We start from the raw sequence: 13,957 nt of genomic DNA, 5'->3' as shown, positions 1-13,957 counted from the left end.
ATTGCTTTATTCCACTATAGTGATACACATTTTTGTAATTGTTGGTTGTTAATGACTCACATCTATGTGATTTGTTATATTTGTTTTGGTTTTCTAATACTACTATACTAGATGTTATGCTGAACACCTTCTATGTAACTATTCGTATATTTGATCGACTCTTATGACTTTAAGCAATTATGTTATAGAATAGATACGTTGTCTAATAACATAATGATTTCTAGACTATGTGATTAGTTATATTTTTCTTGTTCTGGCACTGTTTTGGTAGCCTGAGGTATTTATCTATATATTTTTCCAAGCAAAACCTAATGAGAACCTGAGGAATGCTTTGTCACATTTTGGATGGCATTCTTGATAAACCCATCAACATAGACTAGTACACCTAATCAAAAAGGCTTTAATCCGGCACCTGCTATCACAAAATTAGTTAAATGCCTAAAAACATTGGCCATAGCCAATTGAACTAACCTCTTGGACTAAGATATATATGTGTGTGGGGGCATTTAATTCATGTCTCTAACCTCAAAAAAGGGAAGACGTCAGATGAGACAAGTTTTTTTTAATACGTTGAAGTATTTCCAAGGTTTAGGACTGTTCTTTATGCTCAATTTTTCTAGTAGCCACTTATTCGGTGCCTTTAAAAGGGCCAAAACTTTTGTTCTAAGTCTTCTCAAAGGATTCCATCCACAAAAGCAAATTTCATGGCTGAATGATATAGCTTTAGCTATTGCATTTGCTTTCTCCATTACTGGTCATATGTAATTATTGCACCCAGTAATGGGTAAAAGATAATTTAGTATCTGCAGTTTATATATATATATATATATATATATATATATATATATATATATATATATATATATATATAGATATATATTGGAATGCTTCACAGAAACATACCTCAAGGGGCTGCAGTGCAAAGAGAGGCTTCCTTTAGCTTAGGTGCCAGGTTTGAAGGTTATTCCATGAAAATTCCTGCATTTTGCATATGGTCTTATCCTTTTTTAAATTCATCTGATGGAAGTGCGGCAGATCATAGTGAGAACGGGATCCTGAAGGATGGCTTAGCACTCGGTTGATTTAACAATGAACCATTACTTTATTGGCCAGAAGTACTTGTTTTCAAAACAATGGTTCCATTAATGAAAAGATTTTAATCCATTACAACAAGAAATGGGCTGCAATATGCAATTAAGATAAACTAAATCACACCCTTCACCGGATTCTGCATATTTTGGTGCACACCTATTTAGCTCAAGACATTTATTTTCCAAAAATTTTTGTACTAGAAGATGCTTTCTTTTCCCCAAAATGGTTATTAAACTAAAGAAAAAGACTTATATTTAAGACCTATCATTTTGATTTGATCAGTACCTTTCAGGTTCTAACATCTTTTACGAACACACAATCTTCTATAAAGTTTCTTTGTGTTAAACTTGCTCTTTTTTGCACAATAACAGTTAGAATTTATATTCTAAAAAACTGTGGCTAAACCATATAGCGTAGGTTTACAAGAAATATATAGTTTTAGGCAGACATACCCTAGAGTGCACAGATAAGTACAAATTATCCAAAAAATATTGTGGAGGCCTACCCATTTCATTCTACTTTGAATTCTGCATGTGTGTTGCTTAACAAACTGACATAATAACAATACTATTAGACAAAACATGTTATGACCACACATTTTCAGAGAAAATTTTGATTGTGCACACCTAAGGATAGGTAGGAGGCGAGGTCATTCAAAGCCCTTCCTTGCAGTCCATGAAATTACATGGGTTGGTAAGGCTAAAATTATATCGAAACTGTCCACATTCTTTCCACTTGCACATCATACTCCATTTGGCTCTTTGTAACTTTGTACGAAAATAAAATGGGAATTGAATTACTCCTCTTTTTGCAGATCGTTGCATTTAGATGGGTTGGTGAGGCTGCAAATATATAGAAACTGCCCATGATAGTCTGCAATTTGGCTACAGTTGTGTGACTAGGGTTTTTGTTGAAATGAAAGAATCAGTTGGGTTATGAATGGCCTTTTATATTATAGCCATTAGTAAGGAAAAATACCAGGAGTCAGTGGAGTGTGTCAACAAGCAAGTTGAGGGTTGTTCACAAATCTTCGTCTATGATCTCCTCAATATAGTCAAAAGATAAAAATATAAACATTCTCAAAAAGTTCTGCAATAGAAAATGAAAAAATGCAAGTCAAAACTCGTACCAAAAGGGTATATTTAAGAGAGAATGGGTTTTTGGGTAAACCTTTGGCTTGTCTGCTGTAAGAGAAAATTGATGGAAAAAAAAGTGAAAAGAAAAAAAGAATTGCCATTTGTGAAATAGGAGGAAGAGGAAATGCTGAAGGAGATGAAATGTCCTGCATTCCAAACTCTATGTCAGTACGGGAATGTCATAAACCATTGCAGGTTGAATTTTAAGTCGTGCAGTTTTTTCTCTTCCTTTGATTTCAATTCAGGTACGCTCGTTCTCTGGGACGAAAGTTCATGGATGTGGTTGCAGACGACTGTCATTTAGTGTAGACTGCCTGAGTAGATATTTAATTTAAATCCAAACTTTTGACATGAAAACACTGATTTGTGATGATGGGCTGACAATGGATATTGTCTAGAGTGGTTTCTGAAAAGCTGCGTGCCCAGTGGTGGCAATTGCTATTACTGTGAGAGCATTCGTTGGTTTTTGAGTAATTGTTGAGAGCATTTGAGTATTTTCTCCAAGGGATTTTCGCTACATTAAAACAAATTGTGGCTAGTGTAGGATCAACTTTTGTCCTATCAGGTTCTCTTTGGAGTTGACGGATTAAGAAAATAAAAAAAAAATGAAAAGAAAACCTTTGATTCTGAGTCAATATAAAGATATTTTGTGTCAATTTGCTTCCAATGGTTGATGAATAATTTGATTTTCTTCAACGTGATTAGAAAAGTAGTTATCAATATTTTCCCAATAGTGATCAAAGCATGACGTGAGTTATCTAATTATTTTTTCAAAATTTCCAGTAGTTAATTATTGGGGATGACTAAGTTGCAGAGAGAGCTTTATGTCGATCATATGATTGTTATTGTGTTATACGTCAAGGTGGGAGAAAAAGAAAAGTAAAAGATCAAAATTATGAGAATTTAGCATGAACATTATTTTCATTTTTTGAGTTGTATGATCAACTATTGTTAGGTGAGTGTTCTCATAGTTGACTGTAAAGATGGTTGAAGTACTGGGCTTAGTGGCTTGCTATGTTTGTATTGCTTTGATATATATTTGAAATTATTCAGTGCTGTTCATTTGTCATACTTTGGACATACCTTGGGCGGATATATCTTTTCATTCAAGGAAATGTTTAGGAAAAGTATTATGTTGCTGGAGTTGTGAATTGAGATTTTAAGAAGTTGCTTGGGGCTATTGTGGATATAATAAATTATACTGATAGTTTGGAATGTGCAGGAATTTTGCTTTAGAAACATAGAATAGATGTGGTATCTCCAACCCAGAGTGATGCCCGTGGATTCTCGATCTATAACCAATTTCATGCTTTCTCATCTCAGGAATACCGTAGGCATAGAGTAGGTGGAACTTTCTAATTGGGTCTGTAATTACATTTTAATTAAACCGTGGTCACCCCTCTTGGCATGATCTGGTTCTTCTTTCACTGGATGATCACATTGTCACTATCAAAGTGGCAGTGTTAAATCAAGACTTTCTGTTCTAAAGATCACCTTCGTTGTCCATGGCTGGATGCCATGTGCATGACAGTGTCGCCCAGTGTAAAGACCCCTACAACCCTTTGGACTACGCTTCAAATAAACTTGTGACCAATCTTACAAGTTAATGATTATGAAACTTGCATTTGTCCTATTCTGGGGAGTTTTTAACAAAAAGTAAAAGATAAAAATTATGAGAATTTAGCATGAACATTATTTTCATTTTTTTTAGTTGTATGCTCAACTATTGTTAGGTTAGTGTTCTCATAGTTGACTGTAAAGATGGCTGAAGTAGTGGGCCTAGTTGCTTGCTATGTTTGTATTGCTTTGATATATATTTGAAATTATTCAGTGTTGTTCATTTGTCATACTTTGGACATACCTTGGGAGGATGTATCTTTTCATTCAAGGAAATGTTTAGGAAAAGTATTATGTTGCTGGAGTTGTGAATTGAGATTTTAAGAAGTTGCTTGGGGCTATTGTGAATATAATAAATTATACTGATAGTGTGGAATGTGTAGGAATTTTGCTTTAGAAACACAAAATAGAGGTAGCGGTATCTCCAACCCAGAGTAATTATGAGAATATATTGCTGATTGATTTCTTGCTATCAAATTATGGCGGTATCTCCAACCCAGAGTTATTATGAGAATATATTCATGTTTCAATACTTTACTTTGTGTATCTTTATATATGTGCTAGAGCCGTAATGGAATGGTAGAAACTAAAAACAATAATTTGTATAATTTTGATTAAGTATTTATTTTATTTTGGGCAATTTATTGACTAGGTTTAGTTTGAATGATTGAATTATTATAATATTTATTATTTTGAACCAAAATACAATTCTTTCAATTTAACATTTCTATCGGCCTCTATTTGCATCTTTTGGGGCAATTTCTAGTTAAAAAGAAATATCAAAACCAAAATTTACGGACACAAATATTGTGGTTAGATTAACGGTGTTGGCTTATGAAACTGATGATAGTTTTCTAACAATGTCTACATCATTTTATCATTGAAGCCTGAGAGTTGAAGGGGAAGTAAGCATGATTGTAAACTCCTCTTGAATAATAAAATACCTTACCTTGCCCAGTGGAGGTTTCCTTGATAAATTGCCAGGGTTTTACCACATAAAACTTATGTGTTATTCTCATTGTTTATTATTTCTCTATTGTATAAATTTAAAATTCAGACTCTAGAATACCAATAAGTGGTATTAAATCCAAGGATGTGTATTGTGATCTCTTGGATACTCGTACATAGACGAAGAGAAGGGACCAAGCTCTTGTAACACCCCACCCCACATTTACCCACTTTTACAAGCTCTCTAGGGTAAACATGAGCTATGAGTTACTTTAACATGACCCAACATCAAAGTTTCAATTATGGAAGTGGGGTCTACTAACTGGAAACTTATTGAATCCTCTCAGGGACACCCGATTACCTAGATGTCAAACAACATCCACTGGTGATCTAACCCTGAGCTGGAACTTTCTTTTTACATGCCCTTACAACCCAATCACACGCATGCCAAGTTGTTCATGCATCTAGAAGGATTCAGTCGCACGCACAAGCCTCTGTTATGAAACCAGCTCAAAAAATGATAGAAAAGATAGATCAATGCTTTAGAATTCAGCCTCTTCGAGGGGGCAACCTCCTTTACATTACACAAATGAATGATTCTTTGATGATACAAATGACAAGACCTCCTTTCTATATATAGGAGTCTAAGGGGTCATAATATAATCAGAGCCGACATAACAATAATAATGTAAGGGCACAATAATAACAATAGTGGGCTTCTATGGGGCACAATAGTAACAATATAGGGACTACATGGGTTCAACAATATAATAAGGGGGTTGTACTAATAACAATAAGGGGTTACACTAGTAGTATAGGGGCCTAACATGCCCCTCTCCTTCAAAAAGTGTTGTCCTCAACGCTTGAGTAGTTCTTGATGCTTCTGTATGAAATTCTTGTCCTCCCATGTGGAATCTTCAGCGGTTAAGTTCTTCCACTTGATGAGATACTCTGAAATTGATTGATTTCGTAACTATCGAGTTCTTTTTTCTGTGACTGCTCCAGGTTCTAATATGATTTTTCCTTCCTCTTCAAGTTCTGGCAATATTGTTTGAATTGGGATCTTCTACAACTTTTGAATGAGTGGCCACACTTCTTCGTCCTTCTTCCATTCATCCCTTGCTTCGTTTATCCAATCTGGTAGGATAATAGCAATAGCACAAAACAATGCTTCCACATCCTCATCCTTTCTTGAGAATGCATCTGCAACAAAATTTTGCTTCCCTTTTCTATAGATGATGTCAAAGTCATAACCCAACATATTTGTGACCCATTTTTTCTGTTCTTCTAAAGATACTATTTGTTCTATAAAGCATTTAAGACTATCATGATCCATTTTTACCTTGAAATGTCTTCCCTTTGGGTAAGGTCGCCATTTCTTAAGTGCATGTAGTATTGCCAACATTTCCTTCTCATAAAAAGCTTGCTTGAGATGTAGCCGTAAAAATACCCAATCACCTACATCAAAACATTTTTCACTGCGATGTTGATCTACCTATTGTTTCATTCGATTGTGCACCAAAGTGGCGTTATCCTTTAAAAGTCGGAGAACTTGTTGTTGATGCTCAATGTGATCTTTCACTGTTTGAACCCTTTTCTTCTTGATATGTCCTTTTATCTTTCAAGTTTGAGGAGTGGTAATTTCTTCCAATGCTTTACAAGATATGGTCGGATTCATTTCTTGAAGCTCGGTGTGATCTTTCACTTCTTGAACATTTTTCTTCTTGATATGTCCTTCTATCTTAATAGTTTGAGGAGTGGATTCCAACGAATGCATTACAAGATATGGTTGGATTCATTTCTTCTTTCTCGATGTGATCTTTCACTTCTTGAACCTTTTTCTTCTCGATATGTCCTTCTATCTTGAGAGTTTGAGGAGTGGTAATTCTTGCCAATGCTTTACAAGATATGGTCGGATTCATTTATTCTTTCTCTAGGGTTGGGTCCTGGCATATATCCTCTTCTTTTGATATTTCTTGATCCTTTTCTTCCTCCTCTTCATACTCTATGTAAAATAATTTCTTCTCAGCACACTTATGACCTTTAGTGCATTTCCTATCACAATTGTAACAAAACCCTTTTTCTATTTTTTCTTCCAATTGTTGTGGTGTAACCCTTGTAGGTTGTGGAAGGCTAGGAGAAACAACACTTCCATCTTTACAGTTGTTGGTGTAGAATTCCTTGTTGCCATAATTTTTCTTTCCACTTTGTAACAAAGCCCTTTTTCTCTTTTTTCTTCCAATTTTTGTGGTGTTTCTCTAAAGAAGGTGTTGCTCTTTGTATTCTCATAATGTGTTATAATTTCTTCCGTGAAAATTGACCACGTAACAAGTTGTTTACGATAACAAAGCCCTTTATACCATAAAAATTGATCTCATTCCAAATATGAAGATGCAATCCATCCCTTTTGTAATAGTGGTACACCATGTAGATCAAGATATTTCTCCATCTGTAGTATCCAATTTACCGGATCCTTGCCATCAAACTTCCTCATCTCACTTTTTCTTGATTTTAGGAGCTCGATCTTGAAATGACTGTAACTCTGTACTTTCGTATCTTTAAGCTCTGAAATTGCGACCTACAGTAGCCCTCTAAGTCCTCTTTCCAATGCCACCAATCTGATCGAATTTAGATTCCCCAAGAAAGAGTTATGCACAATCTCCCAAGATGACCTGATTATATACATTTTCAGAAGAGCGAACTTGTATGAAGTGCCACGTGCCACTGTTTTGACCTTAGGATCTGAAAAATATACACAGGAAACTAAAGTCCGTCCTCTTTTGGTAACTTCTTACGAAATTTCAATCTGATGCTCAAAACAAAAGTTATGACTATTTTCCCCAGGTCACTTGTTTGGAATATAATTCGGGAGTCTTCCAAAAGGCCAACTTCCTCAGATCATATCTTCGAAAATATAGCACGAAAAACTCTGAAATTTGGACCTGAGGTTCAAAACGATTTCAACCCAAATTGGTTTTTTTTTTTAGCATCTAAAACGTCGCAAAAAAAACGTTATAGAAAAAATTCCACGATGACCTGTTTGGAGCAGCGAAACCCTAGAATCCAAAGCTCTGGTACCAAATGTTATGAAACCAGCTCACAAAAAGATAGAAAAGATAGATCGACACCTTAGAATTCAGCCTCTTTGAGGGGGCAACCTCCTTTACATTACACAAATGAATGATTCTTCGATGATACACATGACAAGACCTCCTTTCTATATATAAAAGTCTAAGGGGTCATAATATAATCAGAGCCAACATAACAATAATAATTTAAGGGCACAATAATAACAATAGTGGGCTTCTATGGGGCTCAATAGTAACAATATAGGGACTACATGGGTACAACAATATAATAAGGGGGTTGTACTAATAACAATAAGGGGTTACACTAGTAGTATAGGGGCCTAACAACCTCCTTCTGTGCAACTACAACCGAAAATTCTTAGTTAAGAGAGTGCGTCCAGAAGACTTGTTCCATATTTTTAAGGCCAACTCTAAGCCAATTGCTCAGAACCTTCCAGAACTCTGTCATTAACCTATAGGAGTCTTCATTAACTATTATTGACCTTATTCCTACACAATCTAAGGTTGTTACAAACCCCTCCCACTTGGGGGAACATCGCCCTCGGTGTTTTTATGACTCCTATGACCAACAAACCATTGAACTTGACAAACATATTGCTTATGGAGCTTTATAACATAGCTCGATGTAGTATTTATAATAACCAACATATTGAAAACATGACCATCATACTGCTTATAAAGAAGGATATGTATACCAAACACATTCTTTTCAACCAACAAATAAAGAAGGATATAATGCCCGCATCTGATCAACCATCTCCCATGTAGCTTCATCAACCCCAAAGTGCTTTTGTTGCACTTTAACTTTCTCTATTGCTCGATTCCAGATCATGAGTTGTTTCCCTTGTAAGATGCATTGTGGCTCTGGATGGAACTCTCCCTATAGTTCCACCTGCAATACAAACTAATCAATCACATGATCAACTTCCTAAACATATCTCTTAAGCAATAAAACATGGAAAACATCGTGGACTTTCATTTTTGGTGGCAATGCAAGTCTGCAAGCCACTGGTCCAATCCTGTCAAGGATTTCAAAAGGCCTATAATATTGAGGTGTCAGCTTAACACATGACCCAATCCTCAAGGATCTCCTCTTGGGTTTGATGTGTAAGTACACATGCTCCCCAACCTGAAACCCCTTGAATGCTCTATGTTGATCCACATAACTCTTCTGCATGTCATGTGTTGCTTTAAAATTCCTTTTAATAACCTACATTTCTTGCTCCATCTCTGCCAAAATATTTGGTCCAATCAACACCCTGTTCATTGGATCCCTCCAGCTGATAGGAGTATTACAACTTCACCCATAGAGATCCTCAAATGGGCTCATCTTCAAGGATTCCTGATACCCATTGTTATAAGCAAACTCCACCAATGGAAGATGCTCCTCCCACTTCCTCTATTGATGCATGACACACATCCTCAACATATCCTCAAGGATCATGTTAACCCTCTTTTTCTACCCATCTATATGTGGATGATAAGTTGTACTGAAAGCTAGATTTGTCCCCAAGTCTACAAACAATTCCTTCCAAAACTTGGAAGTGAACTTGGCATCTTTGTTTGATATAATATTCTTGAGAAATCCATGCAACCTCACCATCTCCTTTTGAATATTTGAGCCACTTCACTAGCCAAATTAGTAGACTTCACTGTAATGAAGTGAGCTACCTTTCTCAACCTGTCAACCATAACCATGATGGAATCATGCAACTTTGATGTCCGAGGAAATCCTATAATGAATTCCATGGAAATGACCTCTCATTTCCATTATGGAATCAGAATAGGTTGCAATATACTAGTTGGATGTTTGCTTTCAACTTTCACCTACTGGCAATCCAAACAATTGGAAACAAACTTAGCCACCTCTTTCTTCAAATTCGGCCAATAGTATAACTTCGTAATAGTTGTCAAAGTCTTTCGGTATCCTAGGTGGCCTGAGTATGGCTTGACATGAAACTCTCTCAGAATAAGCTTCTTCAACTCACTATTATCTACCACTTAGATCCTGTTCCTGAATATGACCAAGCCATATGTTGTGAGGTGATACTCCTCATTCTGATTACCCTCACCTGTTGTTGCAATCTTTGCTTTAGTTGTTGATACTTCTCATCATGTTGACCTGCATGCAAGATTTTCTCCTGTAAATCTATCCCATAAGAGCTCATAGCTGAAATATGATTCACCTACACTCTCCTACTGAAAACATCTGCAACCCTGTTCTCCTTGCCCTTAATGTACCTGATCTCAAAATAAAACTCACTGAGAGTAGCCAACCATCTAGCTTGCCTTGCATTCAGATTAGGTTGGTCAAAAAAATACCTCAATCCACTATGATCACTCATCAAGATGAACCTCCTGCCAAGGATATAATGTCTCCACATCTTTTGTTATCACTCAAAATATTTTCTTGGTTGTGAAAGAAAAGCTCCTAAGGTAACCTTTTCAAAGCAAGTTTGTAGATTGGAGGCTAGCCCCTCTAATCCAGAGAGGGCTCTCTCTGACAGTTTAATCACTAAATGCTTAGCAACTAATTGTGTCTTCAAAAAAATGACTAGATCTTCAATTAAATGGTATCGAAGTAGGGTTTGGTTGGGTACGAGACAATCAATCCATTGGGAAATGGAGTCAACAAACTAGGTTTTAGATGCAATTACCAATACACTAGATGTGTGATCAAGATGGACAAAGGAAGGGTAGATGGCAGGTCTTAGACCTATTAAAATATCATTTGAGATGGCAATAGAACATAGAAATAATAATCCATTACAGCATGGCACGGAACACGAATCCTAGTAGCTTTAAATAAAGAGTTCAAATGTTTAGAATAGATAAAACAAAGCATTGAATCAATAAATTTTGTCACATTACCTTTATTCAAACATGAGAAGATAAACATTCAATGAGCATCACATAGAAGGAAAACTGTAACTGTAAGGAACACAAACTAGGAAAAACATCACAAGAATCTTCGTATCAATATTCACAATCTTCTGATCTTGACACTGTAAAAATCATATAATTTGGCAAACACGTCAACAATAGACTTCTTTTGCTCAGAATCCAACCCTTAGTCCTCCTTTTTCATTTAGTTTATAGAAACACTACATAGGTTTCATATCCATAATCTGTGGAAAGTATTAATTACAATAATCATCAATATAAAAAATAAATAATCAGGGAGGAGATAATATCTTATCCCCAAGTTGAATTGATGAGGTGGCCTTCAACTGTTGACTTGGCATTTTTATAGGAAACAAATTTTTGAAAAATATGAAAAAATTAGCCTCAAAGATCCATTTGAATCTCTCAAAATGATAGATGTTATAAAAATGAGAGAGGTTTTTGTAAATGAATATGTTACCAACAAACCCCACCCCCTGCCCTTTTTCTAAACATTCATCTCCATATGTTCAGAAACTACGTTTGAAAATAGTGGCTAAAACAGGAGAAAACTGAGTATTGTTGTTTCTTCTTAAACCACTTCTCTCCTTTAGTTGGTAAACATGTTGCCTCTGCAACTTTTGTCACTTGAAATTGCATGTCCCTGACCCTATTTGTGCTTCCATCAAAGGATTTGATGAAATCATGGCATAAACTTAGATTATAACCATTGAAATGGTGAAAAAATAGGTTCCCAACCTGCGTTTGTGAAAACAGGGATTAGCTCCTCATATGCTTGAAACCATTTGATGCCATCATGTTCATAATGCTTGACGTGCCAAGATTTTCCCATGCTTTAATTGAAAACAATCTCAACACCTTGCCAACATGCTATGAAAACTGTTAAAACTCCTTTGCATGTGACAAACCGGTTTCCTGGGTATGCTAGAAATGACTCCTTTATGCACAGTTTCAGTTTTTAAGTTTACCTCTAAAACCCTCTTAAAATGCTTGGAAACCCTTCCATATGTCACATCAACTTGTAATATAATTTAAAATACTTCAAATAGTATTTAAGAGTTTAAAATCACCAACGTGGCGGTTAGAAAGCCTTTATTTTTAAAAATCTTATAGGCGTTACGAAAATATTTCGTAGCACACCTATAGGCGCTAGAAAATATTTTCGTAGCGCCACCTGTCTTCGATAAACTTGATCTAATTGGCTGCAAAACTTAGTTAGGAGCTTAGGGATGGTTTAATAAGCCTTTTGACAAACCCCAAACCCTATGCTTTCTTTTTCATCAAATTTTTTTAGTATGCTTAGTGACCCATACCTCCAAAACAGTTTATTGAAAATAAGACAATCAACTCTTTTTCAAACCATTTTGGCCTTTCAGAGGTATAAAAAAAGTGTTAACAGTTGGCTCCAATGGAGATGTTGTCTCCCTATGAGGCAATAAACAACCCGCTGACTGTGCCTGATCCACTGGGATATTTCTAACCTTGAAACCTGAAAACTAACCTTTGTAACTTGTATATTCTGCAACTGAAAATTACAATTGCACACTACGAACTCAAAACTGAATGTTGAAACTGAAGTTGAAGACTGAAAAACCAAAATGAAACAAATGTTTGTCCCAACAATATTATTACAAACTACTTTCTACTCTATCTTGTTGATACATCCGCTAATTCAAGTGATACAAAAATTCCATTGTAACCATGAAATGAGATGGCTACTCAGTCGAATTATGCTCACACCTTCCTTGAGCAACCAAAAAAAATTAATAGATGACAACTCAAACTCCAATCTGAATCCAAATCCTGTGTTAGTGAACAAAACAAGCTCTACCTTTAGTGATGATTCTTGTTTGATGAAGAAACAATCATCTATTCATATTTCACATCATCTAGAACAAGAAAAGGTGTTGCATACACTTGAACACATTTAGATGAAACAACTTCGTTATATGTCTGAGAAAATTTTGAAAATGACCTTTCATGTCCTTCAATAGAAATGTCATTGTGATATTCAAAAGAACCAAGCAAAGTTGTTTCTTGACAAGATAATATAGTTTATTGAATTTGTAGCTTATTATCATTAATATCCTCCTGTGTCTCTATTTGAAGGGTGTCATATACTGACACTTTGATTTCTTGACATTCTATGGCATATATTGCTTTGTTGCTTAATATCCCTATGCATGCATTTTCATATATTTGGACTTCACAAATCTTTTCTTGAAACACAAATTCAGACAATAAAAGTTTTGAATAACAATTTGATTTTGAAAATGACCTCTCATGTCCTTCAATAGAAATGTCATTTTGATATTCAAAAGAACCAAGCAAAGTTGTTTCTTGACAAGATAACATAATTGATTGAATTTGTAGCTTATTATCATTAATATCCTCATGTGTCTCTATTTGAAGGGTGTCATATACTGACACCTTGATTTCCTGACATTCTATGTCACATATTGCTTTGTTGCTTAGTATCCCTATGCATGCATTTTCAGAGATCTGGTCTTCACAAACCTTTTCCTGAAACACAAATTCAGACAATAAAAGGTTTGAATAACAATTTGATTGATTGTCTTGATCTCTCTCTTGGTCATATAAAATTTTACAAACCTGCATCATATCTTCATCAATCTCACGAGAACGAACATGAATATCTATATCAAGGTCCTGATCAATTTCATTTTTATCTAAGGGAGAAATTATTGTTTGTTGAAAATACACTTGAATATCTTGACAACTAGCATATCCTTTTTCTTCCGAATGTGGAAATTGATTCTCATACAATGCTTCTAAAATTTCATCATCCATAAACTCCTCGTCACCATAGACACTTTCCAAATGTTCAATGAAGTTTTCAAAATATGCACAACAATTTTTGACCAACAAGAAGGATGAAACTTATCTCAAAACCAAACTCACTGAGAGTAGCCACCCATCTAGTTTACCTTGCATATAGATTGGGTTGGTCAAACAAATACCTCAGTCCACTGTGATCACTCATCAAGATGAACCTCCTACCAAGGAGATAATGTCTCCACATCTTCAATGCATGAATTATAGCTACCAACTCAAGATCATGAGTTACATAATTGTTATCATGCTCATTTAGATTCCTTTATTCATAACAAACCACCTACCCTTCTTGCATCATGACTCCAGCAAGTCCTT

This window comes from Pinus tabuliformis, chromosome 3_1, assembly GCF_031772625.1.
Source record: "Pinus tabuliformis cultivar Carrire ecotype Pingquan chromosome 3_1, CPIR1, whole genome shotgun sequence".
Classification (NCBI taxonomy): domain Eukaryota; kingdom Viridiplantae; phylum Streptophyta; class Pinopsida; order Pinales; family Pinaceae; genus Pinus; species Pinus tabuliformis.
Note: the sequence above shows the minus strand (reverse complement) of the source record.